Source organism: Meles meles, chromosome 12 (assembly GCF_922984935.1).
Source record: "Meles meles chromosome 12, mMelMel3.1 paternal haplotype, whole genome shotgun sequence".
NCBI lineage: Eukaryota > Metazoa > Chordata > Mammalia > Carnivora > Mustelidae > Meles > Meles meles.
In genome coordinates this window covers 54,201,257-54,221,667 of record NC_060077.1, presented here as the reverse complement: position 1 = coordinate 54,221,667, position 20,411 = coordinate 54,201,257, and the positions used below count along the sequence as shown (strand labels likewise).

Genomic DNA, 20,411 nt, shown 5'->3' with positions numbered 1-20,411 from the left:
TTTGTCTTAATAGAAAAACAATCCTCAAGACCCTGGACAAGCATACAGACAGTAGAAACAGGTCTTAGAATCTGATCAAGTGAAGGAACAGGTGATTAAGAGTAAGCAAGGTAGTAGTTGCAGAACAATGTGAATGTACTAAATGTCACTGAATTGCTCACTTTAATTTTATATGATGTGGACTTTAATTCAATAGATTATTTTTAGAAACTCTCAGTTTCCTTTAAAGATGTATATGTCTTTGATGAAAATCCTCCTATACTAATTCCTTCTCCATTAGACTCATGATATTCATAAGACATATGGTTTATGGTTTTTCCAAGTTCTCAGATACATTGGTTACACCAAAAGATAATTACAACCTGAATGAGAATCAACAGTATTATTTGAAATTACTATTTAAGGTGACTCATGCCCCCCACTCAGAAATGATTCAGTAGGTCTTGATTTATGGCCTTGGCATCTGTATTTATGAAAAGTTGTTTAGATGTCTTATCTACATTCTTTCTTTTGAATTCTGCACTAAATCACAAAACTATTCCCATTATATTAAGGACAATTTAGTTGGAAAAATTGTTGATAAATTTTAGACTCTCCGTATTAATATGGAATACTGTATTTGCTTAAAAGTTAAATTCCACACTGTATTATGTTGTACAATGAATGTTGCATGATTGAGCATGCACTTATCTGATACAAAAAACTGAAGTGGAAATGATGACTGATAGAGTTCAGTACATGTTCAACATCTATGATTTAAGGCAATGCACACTGCTAGGGGGAAGCCCGTTATGATCAGTTCACCTTTTTCTGGGTCATCAGCATCAACCCTTTATAGAACAAGGAAAACAGGAAAATGAGGTGATGGAAAAGAGAAGGAAGACAGCTATAACTAGAACATGAAAGACTAGCAGAAGAGGACAAAATTGAAGCTGTAGTTTCAATCTTTGCAAGAATATCACCACCATCAGCCCTCCTATATGTAAAAGGAGAGAAATAGATTATCCCTTTTAATGGGGATGGCAAGTTTCAGAAAGAGCATGTAGAGTAAAAAGCACTGTTGAGGACAGTTTGGAAAATACATTCTTCCTTTAAACATTAAAAAAATGGATAAATAAAATTGAAAAATGAAATTAAAAGTTTTAGATATTTAAATCAAAATTGTGCTTCATAATATTTTTACTTGATTAGTTATTATGTGGACAGTTTTCTGATTGTTTAAGATTGTTTAATTTAAGGATTTTAACTCTTTATAATTTATCAGAAATTATCTGTTTAAATTTATCTATTTAAATTTATCTGTTTCTTCACCTGTATTTTTCAGCATTTATTATTAGATTCAAAAATATCTTAAAATACCTGTAATTCTTCAGAGTACATTAAACAACATAAACATGTGAAGGTTTGCCTCTGTAAAGTTAGTTATAGTTATTATAAGAAGTGTGATTTCCAGAAATATCTGTGAAGTTTTTGTTGTTATTTTTTACAAAAAACTCAGTACAATCTACAGATCATAAATAGGTACATGAAAATATGCTCAACATCACTAATCATCAGGGACATGCAAATCTAAACCACAGTGAGATACCACCTCACACCTGTCAGAATGACTATTATTAAAATGACAAGAGGGGCACCTGTGTGGCTCAGTGGTTTGAGTGTGTGACTCTTGATCTCAGCTCAGATTTGACCTCAAGGTCGTGAGTTCAAGCTCTGCATTGGTCTCCATGCTGGGCGTGGAGCTTACTTAATTAAAAAAAAAGGCAGATAAGAAATAACAAATGTTGGCAATGGTGAAGAAAAGAGAGCCCTTATCTCTGTCAATGTAAATACAAATCTCTATAGCCACTAATGGAAAATAGCATAGCAGTTCTTCAAAAAACTAAAAATAGGACTACCATATGATCCAGCAATTCTGCTTCCAGGTATTTATTCAAGGGAAACAATAACACTAATTTAAAAAGATATGTGCATCCCTATGTTCTTTGCAGCATTATTCACAATAGCCAAGAAATGGAAACAACCAAAATGTCCACTGATGGATGGAATGTATAAAAATCTTAAAGGATAAAGATGTGATGCACTTACACATACACACACGTGCGTGTGAAAACTACTCAGCCGTAGAAAAAGAATTCAATCTTCCATTTGTAATAACATGGATGGAAATTGTGGATATTATGCTAAGTTAATTAAGTCAGACAGAGAAAGACAAATATCCTATGATTTCAACTATATGTGGAATCTGGAAAAAAAAAAAAAACAAATAAACAAAACAAAGTAAAACCAAATGTATAAATGCAGAGAACAGATTTATGGTTGCCAGAAGGGAAGGTGGTTGAGGAGTGGATAAATGGAAGAAAGGGTCAAAAGGTAGAAACTCCCAAGTCATAAAATAAATAAGTCATCAGGATATAATGTGACAATTGTCAATAATATTGTATTGCATATTATGAAACATTTTATGGTGATGGGAGAAACTAGACTTACTGTGGTGATCATTTTGCAGTGTATACAAATATCAAATCATTATCTTATAAAACTGAATTTAATACCATATTATGTCAATTATACCTTAATTAAAAAAATCAGTACAAAGTATTTAAGTTACTATTTTAATGTAATGTAGTTCCATAAATCAATATAATGCCTCTTAGAGGAGCAACAAAGGAGAACAGAGTAGTTTGGTGGTTATTTTTACAGTGATACTCTTTAGAATGCAAGCTTTTTGTTGCTTTGATTGTTTGGTTGTTATGTTATGTTTTGTTCTTTAAAAAAAATTAAGTATGCTTTTAGTTTCCAGGAACTCTGGAAAAGGAAAAGATCTAGGAAGGCAATACTTCATTAAATAAATGCATGTAATGTGTTGATCAACTTTATGAACTTATATTCGTGTGGTTAAATTAGATAGCTTTCTATTGAATAAAAACCATCTGAATTTTATAACAATTTACTTATTTATTTTAGAGAAAAAGAGAAAGAGCATGAGTTGGGGGGAAGGAGAGAATCTCAAGCAGACTCCCTGCTAAGCTGAGAGCAGGACTCAGGGCTTGACCTCACAACCCTGAGTTCATGACCTGAGCTGAAATCAAGAGTCAGAAGCTTAATCCACTGAGCCACCCGGGCACTCTGAATTTTTTTCGTTTATAACTGATTTTCATTTGTCTTGAAATTGAACATGAGATCATACCAATAATTGGCAAAGCTATCAAACTGTCTGCTTTGATGGTACATGATGTGATGAGCACTGGGTTTACACAAAAACTAATGAATCACCAAACATGCCATCAAAATCTAACGATATTCTAATTGAATTTAAATTAAAAAAAATTAAAATAAATTAAAAAAAGAGTGGCTTTTGCTCAGAAAAAAAGATCCAAATTGAGATTTTATTTATAATCAATATAAACCTTATCAATCTTAGCAAAATTATTTTTATAAAATGTGACTGATGTTTAGAGTCTGAATTACAAAATAATATTTTATTATCCATTTTTCTAAAATTTTATTGTACTATCATATATGAATGGGATAGAATTGGACTTTGAATTTAGGATATTTGAAAGGATGGGGCTTATAACACACTATTGGGAATTTTCTCAAATATACTGTAGCTAAGTTAAGCAATGAAACAATTATTTACATACTACATGAAGACATAGTTTTTTCCTAGTTTAATACTGTCTATAATACTATATAGAACTAACACTAATATTATCATAATTATACTAATAATTAATATATTAATATACTAACATATAATACTGTGTTAGCATTATAATCAGTGAAGTAAGCAGCACTGAAATTGCACTACTTCTTAGAACACTGGATTTTTTTTTTTAAGTTCACAAATGGCCTTCTTTAAGACAATTATAACCTAGGAAATTAGTCCAGGAATTTAATTTTCTAACTCACTAAATTTTAATTCAAACTATCAATCCAAGTGCTTCCATAGGTTTTCAATTAATTCTTTTGTATAGCCATTTGAAAATAGTATTTCTATCTGTCTATAGCTTGTATATATATACATATACATCAGGATGGTATTATGTTTTGGCATATTTAAAGCCACTTTCATGTGAATGTTCTATTTTTCAACCAGACTATGATATTCTTAGTGTCTATCCATCTTATCAAAACCAGTAGAGTTGTCTCTTAATAAAAGTTTGTGATATTTGCCACATCCTTATAAAATATAGGTTTTAAAGGGAATCATAGTTTTAGAGATTTCTGCCCAGTATCTTGCCCAAAGATATGTTGCTCATAGCTGTCACCTGGGTTTCCAGATCAGATAATCTGACTCCAGATACCATTTTTACAGAAAACACCTCTTGGGAATTAGCAGAACAGGCTTTAAATTTTAGTTTCTCAAGTTACTAGCTCTGTGGTCTCAAGCGAGTTATATAAACTTCCTGAACTTCAGTTTCTTTATCTGTAAAACTGGCCTAATAAAATCTAGTGTATAGCTATGTTATAGAAGTAATATTTGATAATGAGTGCACAGTGTCTAGTAGATCTTAAACATAAGTAGACAGCTAAGTGGTATTATTATGTCAGTGAATTGTTTCTTGTTAGAGATGAGGAAACTTTCATCTTTAGAATTAGATGGGCTCCACCTAAAACATAGTCTTTAATATCTATTCAACACTTCATTCAAGTGAGGCGAGAGGATTTAAGACTATCAAACATATTCTGAATTTAGGTGGACGTTTTCACCTGGTTATATATGGATAAAAGGCAAACCGTGTTTTAGTTAATGATGAAAAGGCAACTAAATAATGCATGGAGTGAAAAGTGCATTCTCAAATTATCTGAATAAGTCTTAGATAAGCAACATTTCTTAACTGGATAATTGAGGTAATCTGTGGATTGCCATGTGTAAACAGATAGCATATTTGTTTTGGTAAATGTAATCAGTGTGGACTCAAATGAATTACTGTCCAGATTTTAAAATCTAGCCCTAAAATACTATATTAAATTTGAAATTGAGCATTTTTATGATTGCTCTTCTTATTTAAAACTGTACTTGCTCTGAGAAGGATATTTACAAGAGCACTGCTTCCCACCCACCCCCCCTTAATGGTTTTCTATTCCTAGGCAAATCACCCAGTTGGTCTCTGAAGATAAATTTTTAAATGCCTGGTGTCTACATCTTTCCAAGCTTTTCTAATCAGTTTGAAATGCAGTTGTGCCTTGTAACTTTAGAGAATTAAATGGCAGTTTCTGTAGTCTTTAGAAATCAGAAATGAATTTGTCTCAGGCCTGATCTATTTACTTATGTTTTTAGAAATTCAATATATTCACAGATGGATATTATGTAGCCAGCATTTTGTGGTGTTCTAACATGCAATATATATAACAAATTGCCAGCTAGGTTATTATATGTTTAAGAGTTTTAATTGCTGTGTACTTCAAACATTTTTTACATTGTGCCATCTGGCACATGGAAGCGTTAATGAATTTTTAAACTTAATGGGATATGCTTTGCATTAGGAAGGTCTGAAAATTAGTTGCTAACCACTGGTAAATGACAGATTTATCAACACGAACTCACAAAAACTGCAATCCACTGTTTTATGCCATTAAGGTAGCAACACATTTTTAAGTGCTAGTAAAAGTTGTTCAAACAATTGTCTGGATGGAAATAATTCATAAATATAATAGCTCTCCTTACCATTTAAAGAAATTGCATCTGTAATATCACAACATTTTTTCTTTGAAAGTAGTCTTAGAAAAGTATTTTTGATACCCAGTAGAATAATTCACTTAAATTTTAAACAAATTTTAGACACGTTGGAAAAGTCAGCTAATGTTTTCAAGAGCTCTTACTGAAAAGTTTCTGTCTCAATAATTTAAAGACACTCTCTTTTTATTAGTCTTCCATTTCTATTGTAAATACATTTTATGTACATTAAATTAGGCGATAATATAAAAATGACTAGCTGCCAGAATAATCTAATTCAAAGCAGGATAATCCACTGTGCTCTTCTTAATTTCTATATGCTTTGGTGTTCTTCCTTCTATAAAAGTACTAAATGAACCAAGATGGGATTGGGAGGGAGACAAACCATAAATGACTCTTAAACTCACAAAACAAACTGGGGGTTGCTGGGGGGAGGTGGGATTGGGAGAGGGGGAGCGGGCTATGGACATTGGGGAGGGGAGGCGAACCATAAGAGACTATGGACTCTGAAAAACAACCTGAGGGTTTTGAAGGGTCAGGGGTGGGAGGTTGGGGGAACAGGTGGTGGGTAATGGGGAGGGCACGTTTTGCATGGAGCACTGGGTGTTGTGCAAAAAGAATGAATACTGTTACGCTGAAAAAATAAATAAAATGGAAAAAAAAAAAAAAAAGTACTAAAGAGTAGATTTCCCATAGTCCTGTAAGAGAAAAATGCAAAGAAATCTCTCAAGAATGCAAGCAGTAAACAGAAAGCCATAGTACAAAAAAACAGGAAACAGGTGAGACAATCTGTTGGATAAATTGGGGAAAATCTCTTTAAATAGAACATATATGTGGAAATTACAAAGAAAATATTACCACAGTTATTAAATCATAAATGAACATTTATAAAGTATAAAAACCCATAATAAAGCCAACTTCAAACCACTAGTTCAGATTTTTTTAAATCATTATAGCAAGTAGCATAAAATTAATCTTTATATTTTTTATGAAAATATTCCTTCTAGGAAATTACTAGAATGTCCATGATTATACTAACATAACATAAAAGATTTTGTTAGCTAGGCATGCTTATGATACATTTTGTTTTAACTTACAGCTGTGTTATGTAAATATATACATTATAAGCACAGGTGTTCACTGCTTAAACTATTGCTTTGCTACTGAAACTTGGAGGGTTTCAAATAACTCTATTTAGTTTAAATAATTCCAGTAGATAGTTGATGAGAATAAAAAAAAATTCCAAAAAATACTTTTTATCCTCTTCTTTCCCACTGACCACTTAAATAATGTTGCAACTTTAACCCCTAAGGATTGCCTTGTTAAATCTTCAAATGTGACCAGACAATTCTGAATTTGCAATATTGCTTTGAAGTTCCTACATAATAAAAATTAAAATATACACCTTTCTGAACTGCTTTCTGCATTACTGAATTATCACTTCCCTACATGCCAATTTAAAGGTTATTTTGAGCTCCTGTATGATGATACTGCCTGCTGGTGGGAACCCTGTAACCCGTGTGGCATGGGAGTGAATTCAGTTAGTTTTTGCTAAGGTTGCCATAGTAAATGGGCAGAACTCAGTCCCTTTACATTTCTACAACTGCATATTTCAAAATTCCCCATTGCACAAAGCTGCCACAGCTGTCATTCATAGATCTGCACATTTTTTAAGGAAGTTTCTTACTAATTAAATCAGATGAACAATCTTATTAAAATGCCGTAGAGGTTATAGATCTTGGAGATGCTCAGGGTGGCACCTAAAACCATCTACACTTGGAGTCTTTGTCTAAGTTCAAACCTGATAAAATAAGCTTTTCCATCTTGACTACACCCACATTTATCTAGGCAGAAGACTGGTTCAGGTCAAAGGTCTGAGTGGGGTTTACCACAATACTTACATTTCATTTTCCTTTCCTTTTCTTTTTTTCTTTTTCTTTTCTTTTCTCTTCTCTTCTCTTCTCTTCTCTTCTCTTCTCTTCTCTTCTCTTCTCTTCTCTTCTTCTCTTTTCTTTCTTTCTTTCTTTCTTTCTTTCTTTCTTTCTTTCTTTCTTTCTTTTGCTGAACGTTTATACTAAGAGAATGTTAAATGCAGGGTGATGTGGCTGCAGGGAGGTGGCCCGTGTGGAACCGCAACCAGAACACTAATGCTCACTGCACCTGTCTAACACAGGACACCTGGCCGACACCACCATGCTGCAGCAATTCAACAAGAGAGACAAGGAATCAGGTGGAGGCTCCAACATCCAACATGCTGCTCAAGATCCCAGCATCTTGAGAAGAGCGCAGTACTCCAGGAGGTCCGTGTGTTTATTGACACTCGGGTCAACCCTTGAAAATTTGCCCACATCCTCACCAAGATCCTTTACTTCATAAACCGGGGGGGAACACCAAGGGACCACTGAAGTGACCAGGGCCTTTTTTTGCTATGACCGAGCTCTTTCATTTCAATGATCCCATACTCCATTGGATGTACTACTTAGTCATCAAGGAGATATCTTGCATTGATGAGGATGACATTATCATCACCAGAAGCCCGACAAAAGACATCACTAGGAAAGAAGACAGCACCAGGGCCTGACTCTGCATGTCCTTTGCCAGATCAGTGATAGCACCATGCTGCAGGCTATTGAGCACTACATGAAGCAGGCCATCATGGCCAAGGTGCCCAAGGTCTCCATCACTTCCCTGGTATCCTCCCTGTACCCGCTGGAGTGCAGCTTTGATGAGGTCAAGCTCTGGGTGAATGAGGCCTAGTAGGTGGCATCCAGTGATAACCCCATGGCCCAGTACTATGCACTGGGGTTCCTCAACCATGTACATAAGAATGACCACCTGGCTGTCAATAAGCTGATAAAGAAGTTCACCCAGGATAGTCTCAAGTCTCCCTTTGCCTACTGCATGATGATCCAGGTGGCTGCAAGTAGTTGGAGGAGGAGGATGGCAGCCATGACAGCCCACTGTTTGATTTCACTGTTAGCTTCTTGCCCAACAAGTGCAAGATGATGGTGTACAAAGCTGTCTTGTCCATTGTGAGTCTGCCAGACTGCAGTGCCTAAAAGCTGGCCCCGGCTCTGTCAGTGCTCCAGCTTTTCTGCAGTTCACCCAAGGTCACTGCTGTGCACACCCTCAATAAAGTGGCCATGAAGAAACTGTCAGCAGCGATGGCCTGCAGTCTGGACCTAGAGAAGCTGGTTGCATATTTGAATTGCAGCATCACCACAGTGGCCATAACCATACTCCCAAAGACTGAGAACAAATTTGTCTCATGAAGCAGATCTCATCCTTCATGTCGGAGATCTTGGATGAGTTCAAGGTGGTGGTATTCCAGACTACCATGTGTCAGAAGTATCCTCTGTGCTCATGAACTTTCTATTCACCATGCTGTGGGAAGAGGGTGGTTTTGAGTATGGGTAGGCCATCATAGACTGCATTATCAGAATCACTGGGAAGAACCCAGAAAACAAGGATATCAGGCTTCGGGACCTATGTGAGTTCATCGAGGACTTCAAGTTCACCATGTTGGCCACCCATGTCCTGAATCTCCTGGGTCGGAGTGACCCAAGACCAACAACCCCTCCACATGCATGTTTCATGTATGACTGCCTGGTCCTGGAGCATGAGGAGGTCAGGAAAGGTGCTGTGAGTGTTCTGCCCAAATCTGGAGCCCAGAAAGAAGAGATGTCACTCAGTATCCTGATGTTGCTGAAGAGATGTGTGATGAATGATGACAGTGAATTAAGGGACCAATCTACCCATTATCTCAATATCCTTGAGCAGAAGCAGAAGGCCCTCAATTCAGGCTATATCCTAAATGGTCTGACTGTTTCCATCACTGGTCTGAAGAGAGCTCTGGAGCAGTATACCTTAGAGCCATCCAAAAAACCTTTTAACCCCAAGTCTGTTCCTCTGGCCACCGTGCCAATGGCAGAGCAGAAAACCAAATGCACCCCCATCACAGCTGCCAAGAAGCCTGAGAAAATAGCAGCCACCTGGCAAGGGATCTTCCAGGAGCAAAAGTACCAGAGTTCCATGGGTGGGTTCTCCTCTTCAAGTCCTTGCTGTGACCTTTACTGAGTCAGAGACAGAGTATGTTATCATAGCACCAAACATATCTTCACTGACCACATGGTGTTCCAGTTTAACTGCACAAACACACTCGATGAACAGACTTTGGAGAATGGTACAGTGCAGGTGGAGCCCACGGAAGCCTACAAAGTGCTCTGTTACATGTCTGCCCAAAGCTTACCCTACAACCAGCCTGGGACCTATTGCACACTGGTAGCACTGTCCAAGGAAGACCTCACATCTGTGGCCTGCACAGTCAGCTGCATAATGAAGTTCACTGTCAGGACTGTGACCCCACCATTGGGGAGACTTGTGATGAAGGCTATGAAGATGAATATGTGCTGGAAGGTCTGGAAGTCATCTTTGCTGATCGCATCCAAAAGGTCATGAAGTTGAACTTTGAAACAGCCTGGGTTGAGGTAGGGAATGAGTTTGAGAAGGAGGAAACATTCACCTAGTCTACCCTCAAGACACTTGAAGATACTGTGGGCAATATGGTGAAATTCCTGGGAATGTCCCCTTGTGGAGCTCAGACAAAGTTCTGGATAACAAGAACACCCACACATTGCTCCTGGCTGGTGTGTTCCAGGATGGTCATGACATCTTTGTGTGCTCTCAACTGCTGCTTTTGGATGCAGTAAGAAAGCAGATGACAGCAAGAAATTCGGAGGAGAAGCCAGTAGACATCATCTTGGCTTCTGTGGCTAACGGGCCAGACTGCATGGGCCCTACCCTTAACCTTACCCCTCCAACACTATGTAGAAGTCACACCTTACTCCTGAACCCGGTGGAAACTTCTTCATAAGCTTCAGTATTCAAAAACAACAAACAGCAATCACTAAAATAATAATAATAATAACAATAATAATAATAATAATAATAAAATTGTTTAACCCCTCCCCAGGACTTTTAAGGAGTAACTTTTTTTTTTCCTTTTTTTCAATAAGGGATGATTTTAGCTTGTCCTAGAACTGCTGCCCTGCTTGTTAGGGAAGGGACATCCAAATGAATGGAATGCTTTCACTTCCTCTTGAATTTATCACCAAGGAAATAATCTTATCCTTATAAATAAACCAGTACATTGTTTTAAAATAAATACATAAATGAAAGAATGTTAAGAAGTTGTAGGAATAAATACACACGGACATTTGGGATTTTACAAAAGGGTCAACTTCTCAGAATTTGTGTTAATGAAGCTTAAATGAGGCCTCCTCACAGAGATGAACGTTAGCGATAATTCTGGAACTTTGTGGCTTGACATACCTTGTCTTTAACATCATCCCCAGGATTCTGAGATGTCCCACGGAAAACTCGTGGTTAGGCACTGGAGGCATTTGAGCTTGTTTCTCAGGTCAGGAATCTTACAACTGACACATTACCTTGTGGTGACGGTATTGGAATAATTTGCAAAGCAAGGTCCCTAGGGAAAAGCAGAGCAAAAACAAAATAATGGAGAAAACCCTTATTTTTGAGAAAACAGGTGCAGCCAAATGTATAGGTTCAATTATTTTGGTAGAATCCAACCACCACTTTGGGGCTGATGCAGAAAGGAAAGTTCCTACAGAAAATATCAGGGTTAAATCCCTTATCCCTGGGGACAGCTGGCAAGTCTCTATGGCTTTTACCTCAAAGCCCCCAGTCACCTGTGAAAATGCTTAGCCTCATGATTTTAGGATCTCAAAGTAGGAAATGCCTGCATGAAAAATAATTAGAAATTTTAATATATAAAGTATAACTCTGGTTATAACATATGACACTTTGTTTTGTTTTTTATTTTGACTTTTGTACTTCCCAATAAAACACATTTTATGTACAACGTGGGTATTTCCTGCAAAATTCTTCTTTTTTATGGAAGACTGTAACTATAAAGTGAATGTAGGAGTCACTAATGTACATTCTATTTTATAATTCTGAGTTTCAATACTGAAACCAGCCTGTATCAGCCATGAGTACTCATGTACATCCAGACAATGAAATAGTATTCAGAGCTAAAAAGAAATGAGCTATCAAGCCATGAAAAGATGTAGAGGAACATTTAATACATATTACTAAGTGAAAAAAAAGCCAATCTGAAAAGGCTACATTCTGTATCATTCCAACTATACGACACCTGAACTATATGACTTTCCAAAAAAAGTAAAATCGTGGAAGTTGGGGTTAGGAGAGAGTTGAGCAAACAGAGTACAGAGAAATTTTAGGGCAATGAAACTGTTCTGTGCAATATTATAATGGTAATTCCTTGTCAAATCCCATAGAATGGACAATACTGAGAGTGAATCTTAATATAAATTACAAACTTTGTGTGATAATGTTGTGTCAATATAGGTTCAGTGGAATGTTGATAGTGTGGGAGGCTGTGCTTTTGTGGAGTCAGTGGGTACACAGGAACTCCTTGTATTTTCTGTCCAATTTTGCTTTGACCTAAAACTGCCCTAAATCATCAAGTCTGCTTTAAAAAATACTAAAATGAGATTTTTCTGATGAAATACCAGAAATCTAAAATAGCATGAACTCAATTTTTATTCCATTTTTTCTATGCATATATTGAAATCATTGATATCACACTCTACCTCTATAGAATTTATAAAGTTTCACATGTAATTTGGAAGTCTTTATACTTTCCTTTGTCTAAGCAAGCCTATTTCTTAAAAACTCTTTATAAATATTTTTAATTACTTAAATATCAATATAATAATAACCTTCCTATCACTGGATACTTGGGATATTTCCAGTTGCTGATTATTATAGTAATGTTCTATAAGCATTTTCTGTAATTCCAGTTGTTTCACTAAGATGCATTACTATATGTGGAATGACAAATATTTTAAGGCTTTTATTGAATAGTGTGCAATACTTTCCCCCCAAAATTAGATTAGATGTTACTCTTACAGGGAGCATGAGAGAATGCTCTTGCATTCCATCTTCTGCATGGAACCTTATAATTTCTGATAGGTAATAATTACCCAGTCAACTTTGCCAGTATTTTTTTTTAAAGTATTCCCCTATCTCCCATTCTTTATCCAGAAGAATAACAATTTGGTTAAATAGAGAGGGTTGAAAGTATTGCATAATTTCATAGTGATCTACAGTCTCATTTCATTAGTAAGATTTGACATACACCTAATGACATAAGCAACCAGATGTGTATAATTGTTTTCAGAACACAATGTGTGAATAAATGGTCCGTCTGTTTTACTTTTTAAGTTTTATGTGAATGGGTCCAGTTTGAATAGTTCAGCATCTCTCTTTTAAGTTTGAGTTTCCCAGATCATGTCCTGGGTAAGCTGGTAATTACTTCCTATGGTAGAGTGGTCTGGTGGGATCCTTAGCGACTAATTGCTATTGGCATGAACATATGTGCTCCCAAAGACTTTCAACAACTTCTAGTGATGAGAAGAACTATTGCATATTTATAAAAAGCTACTAGAACCATCAATCATGTGATCTTTGAAATCTTGACAAAGTCTCAATTCTCCTGGAAAGTTTGTCAAAGGGCATCTCGAGGAAATGCTATAGGTTCATGAATATTTATAAATACTGTTGTAAATTTGGCAACATCCTCAGGCTTTCTGCCTTAACCTTTTAAATGTGATGGACTGTATGAACTAAATTATGATATGAATGACTAGGAAAACTGATCAGGTGATATGAGTGCTGTGACATTTCCTCAAGTCCAATATATTATTATTACATATATATTACTCTTTCAACGTAGTTCTTGCTTTGCCAAAATAGGCACTTTACACTCTCTAATTTGAAAGAGCTATGTTAGTGTAACACTCCAAAACCATGTTAGGGATTAGTTTGCCTATAATTTCCAGTTACTTCGAAAGATGTGTGGCTGACAGGGTACATGCTAATGTACAAAAAGCATTTGTATTAGAAGTTACTACTTTAATTTGTGGTTCATTGAATATATTCCATTTGTTAAATGGCTTTCTCACAGCCTCTGTTCTAGGTGCCATGATTACTGCTCTATCTAAGCCTGACCTGGGTCTACCCTCATGAAGGTTCTAATTTTGGGAACAAAGAATTTGATGATCTGGTATGACCCCTACATAAAAGGAAGTGCAGAGTGGAACAAATCACATACAAGGGAAACTCAATCTAATTTGAAAGAAGAAAAAAAAATTTGGAAAAGTAGCATTAAACCTAAGATTTGGAGGGAGCTTAAGAATTAGTTAAAAGATCTGTGGAGGAAACACTAGAGTAAAAGCCCTAAAGTAAGGAAGCAGGATCTATGGAGGGGGGGGAGGGAGACCACTACAGCTTGAGCAGAGATAGTGACTATGACACCTAGACATGTAAACTAATGCTGTGCATTAGTAGAGGGACACAGAAGCCTTGTCAAACATTGTAAACTTTACCTCAAAAGATGTAATTGAAGAATTTTAAGCAGAAGAGTGATGTAAAAATATTTGTGTTTTTAAAAAATCGCATAGGGTGCAGTGAAGGAAGAGAACTGTAGCAAAGCCAGGAAAAGGTACAGAGAAATCTGGTCAAGGCAGCAGCAGTGAGCGAGGCGGGTTACCACAGTGCAGGATGGATCTAGGGTGAGAACAGTGGCAAATTCAGAAATAAACTCTTCTGAGAGATATTTGGGAGAGAAGATTAATAGAACTTAGTAGCTAATTCTATTTGGAGCTGAAGAAATGTTTTTAATTTGAGTCGCTGGATATCAGTGTGCATGTTAAGGTTAAGATTAGAATTGGGGTATTTTGAAGGACTTGTGGAACACTAAAGTGGAGGGTTTAGGCAATAAATAGAGAGGTCTCAAGTGCAAAAGACAGTCGCTGGGCTACAAATGAGGATTTGGACATAATTAGAATATAGATGATGAAGCTATTAAAGTGGGCAAAAATACCAATAGAAGACATTAAAGAAAAAAAAAAAGCTCTGATAAATAAAACTTCAAATTCAAATATTTGTTAAAGACAGCTGACCTTAACATTTCCCTCGCCTTGACCAAATTTTAGATAGGCTTTTTCCAATCTCTAGACCTGTGACTTCCTTTTCCTCAGAGCCTTTGTTTTAGAGAAGTTATAATTGTAAATTCTTTTTTGGCTTCTTTGAGATGCAATTTTTTTTTAAGATTCCAGCATAATTAACATACAGTGTTATTTTAGTTCCAGGTGCACAATATAGTGATTTCAACAACTCTACATATTACTTCATGCTCATCAAGGTAAGTGTACTCTTTAATACCCATCACCTATTTCACCCATCTCCCACCCACCTCCTCTCTGGTATCCAATAATTTGTTCTCTATGTTTCAGAGTCTAGATTTCTGTTTGTCTCTTGTCTTCTTTGTTTTGTTTTGTTTCTTAAATTCCACACATGAGTGAATTCATATGGTATTTGACTTTCTCTGACTAACTTATTTCACTTAGCATCAAAGTCCCTAGGTCCATTCATGTTGCAAATGGCAAAACGTCATTCTTTTTTATGGCTGAGTGATATTCTGGGATATAAATATTTTTAAAAGGCTTTTGCCACTTGTAAAGTTCAGGATTATCTTTTTCAAGAACCTGGAAATCATTCTTGGAAATGTAATAATCAAGAAAGATAGTAGCTCCATCTCCCGATTTCTGTGGGAAGACAGGAACCTAACTTTGGAGAACGCTTAGCTCCAAGTTATAAAATACCTCCTGTTATGAAGTCATTAGAAAGTTTACTTTTCCTGTTGATAAAGCCAATGAACAAACACGGATGGCGGAAGATCTCCCATTCATCTCAGCTCTTAAAAACCCTACCTCCTGCCTTGTGTGTCAAAGCTGGGTTCAGATTGAATCTCAGCCTCTCTTATATATTGAAATAGCCTTGAATAGTGTCTTTGTTGCCCGTCTAACTTTATCTGGTGCCACATAAACAGACTGAGAATGATCAACATTATCTATGGGAAGAAAACCAGGACATTATAGCATTATGGAAATCAAGGAAAGGTAATGATTCAAGAAAGAAGTTATGCCCATCATTGTCAAAACTGCTGAAATGTTAAGTATGGTAAAGACTAAACCAATTATATTAAATTAAACATATGTGAACATACTGAAATCAAAGAGTATAGAGTGTGTGAATGGAAAACTGCCTGGAGTGGGTTGAAGAAAAAGTAGGAGGGTGCCTGGGTGGCTCAGTGGGTTAAAGCCTCTGCCTTCGGCTCAGGTCATGGTCCCAGGGTCCTGGGATCGAGCCCCACATCAGGCTCTCTGCTCAGCAGGGAGCCTGTTTCCTCCTCTCTCTCTCTGCCTGCCTCTCTGCCTACTTGTGATCTCTGTCAAACAAATAAATAAAATCTTTAAAAAAATAAGAAAAGAAAAAGTAGGAAGTAAATAAATGAAGACTATCAGGGTAGACAAGAACAAAACACACAGTCTTTTTCCTTTTCAATTAAAAAATTAAAACTGAGTTTTAATTTCCTTCCAGAGTCAGGTTAGTTGAAGCATGTAAAAAAGAATGTAATGTTTCACCAAAAACAATTCCTCTTTGACTTTCTTTCTTTCTTTCCTTTCTTTCTTTTTCTCCTCCCTCCCTCCTCCCTCCCTCCTCCCTCCCACCCTCTTCCTTCCTCCCTTCCTTCCTTCCATGTTTCAAGCTTTTATTTAAATTTAATTTAGTTAACATATAGTGGAGTATTAGTTTCAGGAGTAGAATTTAGTGATTCGTCACTTACTTATAATATCCAGTGCTCATCACGGCAAGTACCCTCCTTAATACCATTCATCCATCTAACCCAGGCCCCCACCACCACCACCACCTATATCCCCTCCAGCAAACCTTAGTTTGTTCTTTATAATTAAGGGTGTCTTATGGTTTGCCTGCCTTCCCCTATGTTCATCTGTCCTGTTTCTTATATTCCATATGTGAGTGAAATCACATAGTATTTGTCTTATTTGACTTATTTTGTTTACATAACACATTTTAGCTCCATCCATATCATTGCAAATGGCAAGATTTCATTCTTTTTGATGGCTGAGTAATAGTCCATTGTGTATATATAAAACACTTCTTCTTTATCCATTCGTCATTTGATGGATACTTGGGCTCTTTCCATATTTGGCAATTGTGGATAATGTTATAAACATCGGGGCACATGTGTCTCTTGGAACCAACATTTTTGTATCCTTTGGGTAAATACCTGTTTTTGCAATTGTTGGTTCATAAAGTAGTTCTATTTTTAATTTTTTGAGGAACCTCCATACTGTTTTTCATAATGGCTTCACCAGTTTGCTTTCCCACCAAAAGAGTAAGAGGGTTTCCCTTTCTCTGCATCCTTGCCAACATCTGTTGTTTCCTGTGTTGTATAATTTTAGCCATTTTGACGGGTGTGAGGTGGCATATCATTGTAGTTTTGATTTGTATTTCCCTGATGATGAGTGATGTTGAGCACCTTTTCATGTGTCTGTTAGCCATTTGAGATACACAGTGTCTCTCTCTCTCTCTCTTTTTTTAAATACATAGGTCTTAAACTCACAATCCTGAGATCAAGACGTCATATCAAGAGACCAACACTAAACTGACTGAGCCACTCAGGAGCCCTGAGTTGCAAAGTATCTGAATCTGATTTCTTTATTAGGTTACTATGTATATGTTCAATTCAGAGACCCCGTTGAAGAAATTCATTTCTATTACACACCATTTTTTTAAATTTCTTTTCAGCGTAACAGTATTCATTGTTTAAACCATACCCAGTGCTCCATGCAATACGTGCCCTCCCTATTACCCACCACCTGGTTCCCCCAACCTCCCACCCCCCACCCTTTCAAAACCCTCAGGTTGTTTTTCAGAGTCCATAGTCTCTCATGGTTCATCTCCCCTTCCAATTTCCCTCAACTTGCCTCTTCTCTCCATCTCCCCATGTCCTCCATGTTATTTGTTATGCTCCACAAATAAGTGAAACCATATGATAATTGACTCTCTTTGCTTGACTTATTTCACTCAGCATAATCTTTTCCAGTCCTGTCCACGTTGCTGCAAAAGTTGGGTATTCATCCTTTCTGATGGAGGCATAATACTCCATCGTGTATATGGACCACATCTTCCTAACACCAAGGAAATAGAAACAATCATCAGGGCGCCTGGGTGGCTCAGTGGGTTAAAGCCTCTGCCTTCAGCTCAGGTCATGATCCCAGGGTCCTGGGATCGAGCCCCACATCAGGCTCTCTGCTCAGCAGGGAGCCTGCTTCCTCCTCTCTCTCTGCCTGCCTCTCTGCCTACTTGTGATCTCTGTCTGTCAAATAAATAAATAAAATCTTAAAAAAAAAGAAACAATCATCAGAAATTATTACCAACAGTTATATGCCAATAAGCTAAGCAACCTAGATGAAATGGATGCATTCCTAGAAAACTATAAACTCCCAAAATTGAACCAGGAAGAAATTGACAACCTGAATAGACCGATATCTAGTAAGGAGATTGAAGCAGTGATCAAAAACCTCCCCCAAAACAAGAACCCAGGACCTGATAGATTCCCCGGGGAATTCTACCAAACTTTTGAAGAAGAAATAACACCAATTCTCCTGAAGCTGTTTCAAAAAATTGAAGCAGAAGGAAAACTTCCCGACTCATTTTATGAAGCCAGCATTACCCTGATCCCCAAACTAGGCAAAGACCCTACCAAAAGGGAGAATTTCAGACCAATATCACTGATGAATATGGATGCTAAGATTCTCAACAAGATTCTAGAAAACAGGATCCAGCAGCACATTAAAAAGATTATCCACCATGACCAGGTGGGATTCATCCCTGGGTTACAAGGTTGATTCAACATTCGCAAATCAATCAATGTGATAGAACAAATCAATAAGAGAAGAGAGAAGAACCACATGGTCCTCTCAATTGATGCAGAAAAAGCATTTGACAAAATCCAGCATCCGTTCTTGATTAAAACGCTTCAAAGTATAAGGATAGAGGGAACATTCCTGAACTTCATAAAATCTATCTATGAAAGACCCACAGCAAATATCATCCTCAATGGGAAAAAACTTGTAGCTTTCCCGTTGAGATCAGGAACACGACAAGGATGCCCACTCTCACCACTCCTGTTCAACATAGCATTAGAAGTCCTAGCAACGGCAATCAGACAACAAAGAGAAATAAAAGGTATCCAAATTGGCAAGGAAGAAGTCAAACTCTCTCTCTTCGCAGATGACATGATCCTTTATATGGAAAATCCCAAAGACTCCACCCCCAAACTACTAGAACTCATACAGCAATTCAGTAACATGGCAGGATACAAAGTCAAGGAACAGAAGTCAGTGGCTTTCTTATACACTAACAATGAAAATACAGAAAGGGAAATTAGAGAATTGATTTCATTTGCTATAGCACCAAGAACCATAAGATACCTGGGAATAAACCTAACCAAAGAGGTAAAGGATCTGTACTTGAGGAACTACAGGACACTCATGAAAGGAATTGAAGAAGACCCAAAAAGATGGAAGACCATTCCATGCTCTTGGATTGGAAGAATAAACATTGTTAAAATGTCTATACTGCCTAGAGCAATCTATACCTTTAATGCCATTCCAATCAAAACTCCACCAGTATTTTTCAAAGAGCTGGAGCAAATAATCCTAAAATTTGTATGGAATCAGAAGAGACCCCGAATTGCTAAGGAAATGTTGAAAAACAAAAACAAAACTGGCGGCATCACGTTACCAGATTTCAAGCTTTACTACAAAGCTGTGATCACCAAGACAGCGTGGTACTGGCATAAAAACAGACACATAGACCAGTGAAACAGAGTAGAGATCCCAGATATGGACCCTCAACTCTATGGTCAAATAATCTTCAACAAAACAGGAAAAAATATACAGTGGAAAAAAGACAGTCTCTTCAATAAATGGTGCTGGGAAAACTGGACAGCTATATGTAGATGAAACTCAAACATTCTCTTACACGTTACACAAAGATAAACTCAAAATGGATAAAAGACCTCAATGTGAGAAAGGAATCCATCAGAATCCTAGAGGAGAACATAGGTAGTAACCTCTTCGATATCAGCCACAGCAACTTCTTTCAAGATATGTCTCCAAAGGCAAAGAAACAAAAGCGAAAATGAACTTTTGGGACTTCATCAAGATCAAAAGCTTCTGCACAGCAAAGGAAACAGTCCACAAAGCAAAGAGGCAACCCACGGAATGGGAGAAGATATTTGCAAATGACAGTACAGACAAAAGGTTGATATCCAGGATCTATAAAGAACTCCTCAAACTCAACACACACAAAATAGATAATCATATCAAAAAATGGGCAGGAGATATGAACAGACAATTCTCCAATGAAGACATGCTAATGGCTATCAGACACATGAAAAAATGTTCATCATCACTAGCCATCAGGGAGATTAAAGTTAAAACCATGTTGAGATACCAACTTACACCAGTTAGAATGGCCAAAATTAGCAAGACGGGAAACAACGTGTGTTGGAGAGGATGTGGAGAAAGGGGAATCCTCTTACACTGTTGGTGGGAATGCAAGTTGGTGCAGCCACTTTGGAGAACAGTGTGGAGATTCCTCAAGAAATTAAAAATAGAGCTTCCCTATGACCCTGCAATTGCACTACTGGGTATTTACCCCAAAGATACAGATGTAGTGAAAAGAAGAGCCATCTGTACCCCAATGTTTATAGCAGCAATGGCCATGGTCGCCAAACTGTAGA

The 20,411-nt window shown here is 36.9% G+C and overlaps 1 pseudogene; it reads left to right on the top strand.

Moving 5' to 3' along the window:
- Positions 1-7,876: 7,876 nt before the first annotated feature.
- Positions 7,877-10,556, top strand: LOC123953897 (annotated as a pseudogene).
- The last annotated feature ends 9,855 nt before the right edge of the window (positions 10,557-20,411 follow it).